Raw genomic sequence first — 10,653 nt, 5'->3', positions numbered from 1 at the left:
GTTGCGTGGTCCTATCAGATGAGGAGTCTCAGAGAGGCACATAATTCCTCCACCTTCTCAGAAGCATTGCAAAACACTTATGTCCAGCCAGTCAGGCGGGTCAAGGCTCTATCCTGGGCCATCTGAAGGTGTGCAGTTTGGAAATATTCGGGATAATGAGAATTTTGTAAGCACTCCTGCCGAGTCAGCATCCCTCTCTCTTCCCTGAGGTTTGGGGCAAGCAAAAAGCAGGGAGCAGGGAGAGCCCTGGCCCAGAACCCTGAATGTAAGATGTCTGGGCCCAGCTTCGTCTGTCACGCCTTTGGGACCTGGGACCAGAGCCTGCACCACTCCGAGTTTCAAACTCTGGTCATCTCCGACACCCCTTCCAGCTCTCTGACACCCCAAGATTCTCTGAGTCATGACGTTTTTTCCACTGTGGCCGAGGATTCGAGGAAGTCGATGGAGAATAGCTCTTGGTTTCCACTAACACACAACTAAGACACAACACAAGGCCTGCACTCAGTCTTTGCCTTCCCCTCGAGAGGTCGTCTGTACCTCCCATTCTCACTAGTTCATTCAGGGTTTTTGAGTCCTTCCTTGCCTTTGGCTAAAGCCAGAGCCAGAGCTGGGAATAGGGAAAAGACACGGTCCCGCCTTCAAAGGGCTCCCTCACCGCCCCCCCCCCCCCCCAGCAAGAGCAGCACGTTCTGGAGAACAGGGCGGGGGGCACAAGAGCACAGTTAACCCCTCCAAGGCTTTGGAAAGGCCTTCGAAGAACAGAAACTATGGCTAATAAGCCATAGGAAAGGCAAAAAGGTGGTAAAAGGCTATTGTCTCCTCTTGAGAGGTACCAGACTGGTTGCTTTACATACATGAATTTATTGATCCTTTCATCCATCTTATGAGGTAGATTTTTTTTTTTTTGCACAATTTAAAGTTAAGTAAAGATAAACAAAACACATTTCCTAATGTTCCCAGAGCTAGTGCACCTTGGACTCTACAATGCTCCCTCCCAAAAGCCATGGCACTTGATCTGGCCTTAAACAGTCACTAAGATTTCACCCAGTCGAGAATAACCATGCTTATCCGGGCAGAGGGAGTGAAAGGAACAAAATAACGGATATCAGAGTGGATCAGAGGCCACAACTTAAGGGCAGATGCAGGCAGGATCAGGAGCTGAGATGGGAAGTTGGGGACAGCCCCAAGTGTCCTGTATGCAGCTCCAGGCAGTGACGAGCCCTGGAAATGGGGAACAATGTGATCCGTTGCCCTTTCCAGCTGCTGCTTTGATAGCACTGTGAAGGGTGATGCGTTGGGAAAAATAAGATTTCCAGGCACTGATGCAATGCTATGGAGGAGGGTGCCAGTAAGGAGACGATGGCAGGAAGCGAGCAGAGGGCTGAGGAAGACCGGAGCCACTCTTGCCCCCCACATCTGTGACTTTTCAGTAACTAACGGAGACACACGGGCTGTCTACTGGGAATTCTCAGAGTTGTCAGGAGGCCCGCCTGAGGTCCTGGCCAGGATCCTCGGGACCACATAATAGGTATGCGTTTAAACTAGATGAAGCCCCAAAGGTTTGCCAATTCCTAGGAGGATGTTTCAGACATAGACCTGGTCCTCGCAGCTTCAAGGCCCATGGGGATTGTGATCTCCTTTGGGAAGGACGGAGGGAAAGTGGATCCGAATTTCTCTGGACTCTGCCAAACATACACCCTCTAAATAAAAAGAGCTGCTCCTGTCCAAGGAGGGCCTTTGCTGATGAACTGTCAAGAAAAAGATCAGGGTTCTCAGACACCCACTACGCTTGCCTGACCCGGGAAGAGAGCTAGGCACCCCAGACACTGGTCCTTTTAGACTGTATGGTCTGAGGCATGGGGCTCAAGAGAGTTCGGCCACAGCGGCCCTTGGACAAGACAGGACTTAAGTCCACTGGCCAGCCCAGTGGAGCCAGAGGGGAGCTGCAAGGTGACAGCAAAATGCACGGTGACAGAGCATGGCAGCAGAGAAGTGATTTCCCGAGCCATCACATCAGAGATAAACACGGGCCACACCGAGGCCTCGAGGGGCCCCGACAGAGGCCAAGAGGATGTGGCAAAAGCAAGACGTGTACACCCACTTGTGAGCAGCTGTACTGACTGTAAAAGGGGTCAGAAAATGGAAGCGATGACATTTCCTGTTCATTTGGAAAACCAGGGCCCGGTTTCAGCTTCACGTCCATCAAAAATTCACTTGTCTCCTTCAACTCTCACCCAGTCTATCTCTTCTTCCCACGACTCTCAGGGCAACATGGACCATGCACAGCTTGCTAAGGGCTGGAGGCCCTGAATGAGCTCTAGTCCCATCTCTGACCTGATACCTCTTGCTTTGCCCTTGATTAGCAAGATAAGGAAACCAGGAGATGATGGGGCTGGAACTGAGGACTGCCCTTTACAATCCCTTCCGGTTAAAAATCTCTCACTTGTTTCTTTCTCTCAGCCCCCACCCCTCTCTCCATTTATTTTCATCTTTTTTTCCCCCCTTTCTCTGTTTTTTCTTGCTTATAAAATCCGGCCTGTGTGAGTAACGTTCATATGGTTATGAACACAGTTGGTTCTTTGTCATCTGTGATAATGAGAGGCGGGTCATGTGGATAACCCCAAACTGCAAACACTATTCATATACATGACTGAGGAACATTCCAGTCTGACTAACAGTCTAATATTTGGTTTGGGCTGCACTCGCCGAGTATCCATTAGTTTGTTAGCAGGAAGGGCATAGAGAGGTTAACCCTGGAAGCCTTGGGAAGGACTAGAGCTGAGGCAAGAATACAAAGACTGGCCAGGTCTCCTCCACTGATCCATGGCCTGTGTGTGCATTAGACTTTGTTGGCTTGTGTCATTGATACTGCAATGGCCTGAGTGTATAACATGGCTTGGGGACAGGATGCAGGCGTTGTAAGAGAAGGTAATTGTTTGCCGGAGCTTTTAAGAGACTGGGAGCCTCCAGACCAAGTAAGGTCAGTATCTCAGTTCCAGATTGGCTCGAGCTATAGGAAGAGGCCAAGGCTTCCTCGCCAGCTTCTGCTGTCTTTACAATTCCCTGTGGGTGGGGGCGCCTGGGTGGCTCAGTCGGTTGAGTGTCCGACTTCAGCTCAGGTCATGATCTCACACTCTGTGAGTTCGAGCCCCGCATCGGGCTCTGTGCTGATGGCTCAGAGCCTGGAGCCCGCTTCAGATTCAGTGTCTCTCCCTCTCTCTGCCTCTCCCCTGCTCATGCTCTGTCTCTCTCTGTCTCAAAAATAAATAAAAACATTTAAAAAAAAATTTTTAAAAATTCCCTGTGGGTTGTACTGCACTAAGGAAGTCCTCTTTGACATTTACAGCCCAAGACGGGGCCCTATAGGAAATGTAAATTAGCTATTCTCCAACACTCAGAGCTAAGCACTATTAACTTATTTTTTATTCTCTTTTCTAAGGTGGCAGAAGACAGGTGATGAATAGATGGATAGATGGATAGATAGATAGATAGATAGATGATAGATGGATAGATAGATCGATAGATAGATGGATAGATGATAGATAGACAGTAGATAGATGTTCCTTGTATAGTTTTCTATCTTACATTTTCTTTACACAATCTTGTAAACATTTTTATATCATTTAGTTTTTCTAATGTCTCTAGAACATTTGATTTTATGCATACATAGTCATTTATTAAGCATTTCTATATTATTGAGATATCGTTTCCAATTCTTTGCTTATTTTATATAATATGGCAGTGAAAATCCTCCTGCACAAATATTTCTTTGAATTGCTGAGTTTTTCCTTAGGAGAGGTTCCTTTAAAGATAAATTTCAGGGGCGCCTGGGTGGCTCAGTTTGCTTTCAACTCAGGTCATGGTCTCACGTTTCATGAAATCAAGTCCTGAGTCAGGCTCTAAGCTAAGAGCTCAGAGTCTGCTTGGGAGTCTCTCTCTCCCTCTCTCTCTCTCTGCCCCTCTCTAGCTCGTGCACTCTCTTTCAAAATAAATAAACATTTTAAAAAATGAATTTCTGAGGCACCTGGGTGGCTCAGTCAGTTAAGCATTCAACTTTGGCTCAGGTCATGATCTCACGGCTTGTGGGTTCCAGTCCCATGTCAGGCTCTGTGCTGACAGCTCAGAGCCTAGAGCCTGTTTCAGATTCTGTGCCCCCCTCTCTCTCTCTGCTCTCCCCTGCTAGTGCTCTCTCTTTCTCTCTCTCTCTCTCAAAAATAAACATTAAAAAAATTTAATAAATAAATTATTTAAATTAAAAAATGTCTTTCAGAGAAAAAAAAGAACTTCAGGGTAAAGGGGTACAAAGTTTTTAAGGGTCTTGAATCAATTATCCAAAAATTTTCCAGCTCTTTTTCATGGGTCCTCAGAGGCAGTGGGCTCTTTGGGATAAAGCTGAACCTCTGTTTCCCAGCCACTGGCTGCCAGAAACTCATTGATGTGGATGATGTTTGCAAACTCCTCACCTTCTCTGAGAAGCGTGTGGCCACAGAAGTTGCTGCTAATGCTTTGGGCGAAGAATGGAAGGGTTCCGTGGTCCGAATTACTGGCGGGAATGACAAGCAAGGTTTCCCCACGAAGCAGGGTGTCTCCACCCATGGCCGTGTCCACCCACTACTGAGAAAGGGGCCTTCCTGTTCCCGGGCAAGGAGGACCCGAGAAAGGAAACACACATCTGGGTCAAGTGGCACCGTGGATGCCAATCTGAGGGTTCTCAACCTGGTCATTGTGAAAAAAGCGGGGGAAGGATATTCCTGGAGTCAATGGTGCTACTTATCTCGTCATCTGGGACCCTAAAGAGCTGGCGGAATCCACAAACCTTTCAGTCTCTCTAAAGAAGATGCTGCCACCAGTATGTTGTGAGACAGCCCCTTAACAAGGACGGTAAGAAACCTCGTTTGGACCAAAGTGCCCTGGATTCAGTGTCTTGTCACTCCCCGTGTCCTGCAACACAACCATGGCTGTATTGCTCTGAAGAAAAGCGTATGAAGAAAAATAAGGAAGAGGCTGCAGAATATGTTAAACTTTTGACCAAGAAAACAAAAAGGGCCAAAAAAAAAAAAAAAAAAAAAGCCCTGCCAGGAACAGATTGCCAAGAGACGGAGGCTGTCCTCCCTGAAGGTTTCCACCTCTGAGTCTGAGTCCAGTCCAAAAGGAGATGTTCTGAGAGTGGGTGTAACAAATAAATGAGATCAGCCATTAGAACAGAGAGAAAAATCTTCCAGGTAAGTGGCAACGATTTAAACTTCTCCTGGCAATTTGAGTAGCAGACACTGGCCAACATTAAAAGTTATGTTTTATAGGGGCGCCTGGGTGGCTCGGTCAGTTGAGCATCAGACTTTGGCTCAGGTCGGGATCTCATAGCTTGTGAGTTCGAGCCCTGCGCCGGGCTCTGTGCTGACAGCTCAGAGCCTGGAGTTTGCTTCAGATTCTGTGTCTCCCTCTTTCTGTCCCTCCTCTGCTCGAGCTCTGTGTCTCTTTCTCTCTCAAAAAAAATAAGCATTAAAAAAATTATATTTTATAAAGATTAGAACTTTACAGAAGTAAAAATGTGATAATCCAATGTTTTCATTAAGATTTCTTTGAATTTATTTTGTGAACATTTTTCATGTGCTTATAGAACTAAATTTATAATTCTGCCCATTTTTCTACTAGAGATTCTTATTTATATGAGCTATTCTTAGGAATTTTAGGTGAGCTATATATTTATACACATGTACATACATTTGTATATTAATTCTTTGCTATCTGTGTTGCAAATGTTTTTCTCCATTTGTTTTTGATCTTTTAATTTTGTTGATGATTTTAATATTTAAAATTTTTAGTATAATTGTCCTCAAATCTTTGCTTTTACTTTGTCATTTCCCCCATGCTCTTATGTTTCTAATTCCTTCTCCACTTTAAAGAACAGAGAATATGTATTCATATTTCTTAGCTGCCTTGCTTTATTCTTTTTTATTTAACTTCATAATTCATGCTGTGTTTATTTTACACATAGTATGAAATGACGATTTTACTGGACATCCTTCTCCCAACTATCTATTGACGAATGCATTTGTTTGTGATGTTTCTTTGTCACATGTTACTTTCCCATACATGCAGTAGACACTTTGAGGGGTCACCCAGACTCCCCTTCCTCCTCCAGCTGCAGGGAAACAGCCCTTAGCTGCCAAGCCTCTCTGGAAATTGCTTCAGCAGGAGAAAACTGCCCGGCCCTGGGTCCCAACTCCTTCCAGGGGCAGCCCTCACCCAGTGTTTGGTTGATAGGGGACTACAAAGGTCCCTTCCCTTCAACTAAGGAGAATTCTGACCACTCACCGCCCCACAGCCCTCTATGTGGCTGAAGTTTGGTTGAGACTGAATCATAGCTCAATTTCTCCCTTTGCCTGATTTCACTCCCATCCCATACTCCCACCATGCTGATCCTAAGAGCACTCCCTACCAATTGCGACCTAATTACCATCTCAGAGTCCCAGGAACACAGCCTGTGACATACATACATACCGGCCCACAATCTATAACCCACGAAGCCCAAAGTTCTGAAAAACAAAAGCTTCTTATCACGAGTTTGGTGCCGACATTCATTTGGGAAAAAAATACGACCCATGTCAGTAGGAGGCCATTTACAGTTTTGACATACCCTGCTCAGTTTCATTGCAGAAATATCAGTGTATTTGGCTATGGGGTACTGGCCCAGACTCCAGTGGATGTATTCAATATTATTTAGGATACAATGAAATCACCTTTCTAAAATACAAATTTTAAATTCCAAAACACATCTGGCCCCACGAGTTTCAGATAAGGCACCGTGCTGAGTGTACTTTGAAACTTGCCTCGATACAAGCGTTGTTTAATTGCAATTATCATCATTAAGCATATTGAAATCTAATAAATTAAAGTCTCCCTCAGCACTGCTCTTCTTCTAGAAGATAATGTGTGTTATTCCCACGCCCTTTACTCTTTGAAAGTAACATCAGAATCATTTACCAAATTACCCTCCAAAATTGAGATTTTTCACCGAAATAATATTAAGCATAAAAATTAGGGGCGCCTGGGTGGCTCAGTCGGCTAAGCGTCCGGCTTCGGCTCAGGTCACGATCTCACTGTCCGAGGGTTCAAGCCCCGCGTCGGGCTCTGTGCTGACGGCTCAGAGCCTGGAGCCTGCTTCCGATTCTGTGTCTCCTCTCTCTGACCCTCCCCCGTTCATGCTCTGTCTCTCTCTGTCTCAAAAATAAATAAACGTTAAAAAAAATTTTTTTTTTAAATTAATCTGAGAATTAATACCTATAAAGTCTTTAACCATCCCATATAAGAGCATGAGAAATCTATCCCTTTAAGTTTACTTTTACATCTTTAGCTGGATTTCACTGGATTTTGAAATTTCTTCACATAAACTCCACACATATTTTATTCAGGTTATTGCAATGATTTAGCATTTGCTTATTATTATTCTGAAAGAAACTAAAAACTTTTTCTCGATTAATTCTCCTAATTGGTTATTATTTGTCTACAGAAAAAAAGTTTCTTCCTAGCTTTACTTCCTGTAGCCTCCCTGAATAGACTGAATATTTGTGTCCCACCCCCCAAATTCATAAGGTAATGAAACCTAACCCCCAGTGTGATGGTATTTGGAAGTGGGGCTTTGGGAGGTAATTAGGTCTCAAAAGCAGAGCCCTCGTGATTAGTGGGACTATTGCCCTTAGAAAAGAAATCGAGAGAATTCTCTTGCCCGTTTTTACCATGTGAGGTCATAGGGAGAAGACAGCTGTTTATGAACCAGGAAATAGGCTCTTTCCAGACACTGAATCTGCCGGCACCTTGATCTTAGACTTCCCAGCCTCCAGAACTTCGAGAAATAAATGTGCATTGTTTAAACCTTAGTTTATGCTATTTTCTTATAACAGCCTGAGGGACTCAAACATTTCTTTTCTGGGGCACCTGGGTGGCTCAGTCGGTTGAGTGTCAGACTCTTGATCTTGACTCAGGTCATGATCTCATGGTTCAGTTCACGGGTTTGAGCCCCACATTGGGCTCATTGCTATCAGTGTGAGGCCCGCTTTGGATCCTGTTCCCCGCTCTCTGCCTCTCCCCTGCTTGTGCTCACTCTCTCTGTCTCTCAAAATGAATAAACATTAAAAAAAAAAATTTCCTTTCTGAAATACCATTAATTCTAAGAAATTTTCAATTGAATTTTCTTGAATTTTCTCTATATTTACTTATGTCCTGTGCAAATTGTAATAATTTCGTTCTCTCATCGAATATTCATGCACCCTTTTTCCATTTTCTAGCACGTTGTGCTGGACGTTATGTTCATAACAATGTGAAATAATGATGTCAGTGGCAAGAGTTCTGTTCAGCTTTCCAACTTTAATTGGAATTGTCCTTAGTGCTTCACCATTAAACATTATGCTGGCTGATATTTCATGACATTTATTCTTAATCATCTACAGAAATGTTGTTTTTAGTTTTCTAAGAGTTTCCTTTTCTTTCTGTAAGAAATCAGTTACATTGTATCATATATTTTCACGTAAGCTGAAATTACTATATTTGTCTCTTTGGAAATACTGCTATAAAATAATATTAATATCTTAATAAAATGTTAATATATTAATATAAAATATTGCTATGAAATCCATATTAAAGCATTCTTGAATTTCAAGATAGACTATTGCATTATAGTGGGTGAGCTCACCAATTCTTTACAGAAATAGGGATTTTCACATACATTTTTATAATGGAGGTCAGTCTATTGGTAGAGGCTCTCAGATGTGAAACAGCAGAAGAGTCACCTGGAGAACAGTCCAAAAATGAAGACCGCACAACTCAGAAGCCATGACAGAAAAGAAAGGTAGATTTGAGGGGTGCCTGGGTGGCTCAGTCGGTTAAGCGTCCCATTTTTGGTTTTGGCTCAGGTCATGATTTCGTGGTTCATGAGTTCAAGCCCCAGTCGGGGCTCTGCACTGCCAGTGGGGAGCCTGCTTGGGATTCTGTCTCCCTCTCTCTCTGCCCCTCCCCCACTTGCTCTCTCTGTTTCTCAAAATAAATAAATAAACTTCGAAAAACATTTTTAAAAAAGAAAGATAGATTTGATTTTTGAATAACTCTGATTCTGTAACAGAAAAAAAATGCCCCCTAGCCAAAAGACAAGTAGAAATGTGTTAAAAATATCAAACTGGCGGATCAATTCTGTATTTTACAAAGTGCTCAAGCAATCGGTGACAAAAAAGAGAAGAAATCCAATAGTAAAGAGAACAATAGTTACAAACAGGTAGTTTACAGGGGGCAAAGATACTATAAGTGGACAATATAATTTGAAACAGTTCCCAAACTCTTTGATAATTAAAGAAATACAATTCAAAACTAAAATAGATATTATTTTAAGTCTATTAATATAGCAAAATTCCAAACATTTGGTGATGACATCCAGTCCTGGCAAAGAGAGGGGCAACTAGGCACTTATATTCCTTGTTGTTTCTAAAGAAGGGTTTGGCAATAATTATCAAATTAAAAATCCATGTACATTAGATCCAGCAATTCCACTGCTAAGAATTTACCCCATGGATATATTCACAAAATATATAGAGAAAGTGCAAAAGCCGAAGCACCTGGCTAGCTCCGTTGGTTGGGTGTCTGACTTTGGCTCAGGTCATGATCTCAGGACTTGCGAGTTTGAGCCCCGCATAGGGCTCTGTTGCTCACAGCTCAGAGCCTGAAGCCTGCTTCAGGTTCTGTGCCTCCTTCTCTCTCTGCCCCTCCCCAGCTCGCGCTCTGTCCCTCTCTCCTTCGACAATAAATAAACATTTAAAAAAATTAAAGAAAGTGCAAAAGCAACCCAAAACAACCAATATATTTACCATCGATCAGCATTTTAAGACATATCCTTCTGACGGAATAGTATGTTGCCATTAGAAAAAAAATAGACTTCTGTGTCCCCATACGGAAAATTTCCAATACAAATTATTAAATGAAGGAAAGCAAAATGAAGAAGTTGTATATACTGGCAGCTTTTGTAGATACAGTGAAGGTGGGTAGATAAAGATAGATACAAGTACGTGCATCTTTCTTGTTGTTCATACCGAAATGTTACCTTGGGGGACAGGACTTGGATAAGATGGATGGGACGGTGGAGAGGGAGAAGGACGAGGACATTTTTTGCACCATGTACTCGCTACACTGTTTGACTTTTCCGTGTTTCTTCTTCTTTTTTTTTTTTTTTTCTGAGAGAGAGAGAGACAGAAGGTGTAAGAGGTGGGGAAGGGGCAGAGGGAGAGAGAGACACAAAGAGGATCTTAAGCAGATTCCACACCAGTGTGGAGCCCAACACAGAACTCAGCCTCACAACCGTGAGATCATGACCTGAGTTGGAATCAAGAGTTGGACACTTCACTGACTGAGCCACCCAGGAACTTTTATATACTTTGCTATATTAAATTGATAATGAGAATTTGAAGCCATTTTCCTGGGCCCCCATCCCTAAAGATTCTGATCCAATGGGCAGGAGCGGGGCCCAGGAATCTGAAATTTGAACAAATATTCCCAATAAATTAAATGTAGGTAGCTGGAAAAAAAAAAACACTGAAAATCTCAGTTCTGTAGCAATGCTGTTTGTTTTTATCTCATTCAGGTATTGATACCAAGGTTAAATTAGCATAATAA

At 43.2% G+C, this 10,653-nt stretch overlaps 1 pseudogene; it reads left to right on the top strand.

Annotated features, from left to right (window-relative positions):
• The first annotated feature begins 1,856 nt into the window (after positions 1–1,856).
• LOC109276685 (40S ribosomal protein S6-like) lies at positions 1,857–5,187 on the top strand (annotated as a pseudogene).
• Positions 5,188–10,653: the final 5,466 nt, after the last annotated feature.

Source organism: Panthera pardus, unplaced genomic scaffold (assembly GCF_024362965.1).
Source record: "Panthera pardus isolate Hobbes unplaced genomic scaffold, ASM2436296v1 HiC_scaffold_21, whole genome shotgun sequence".
In the NCBI taxonomy this organism is placed as follows: Eukaryota; Metazoa; Chordata; class Mammalia; order Carnivora; family Felidae; genus Panthera; species Panthera pardus.
Note: the sequence above shows the minus strand (reverse complement) of the source record. Positions and strands in the feature narration are given on the sequence as shown.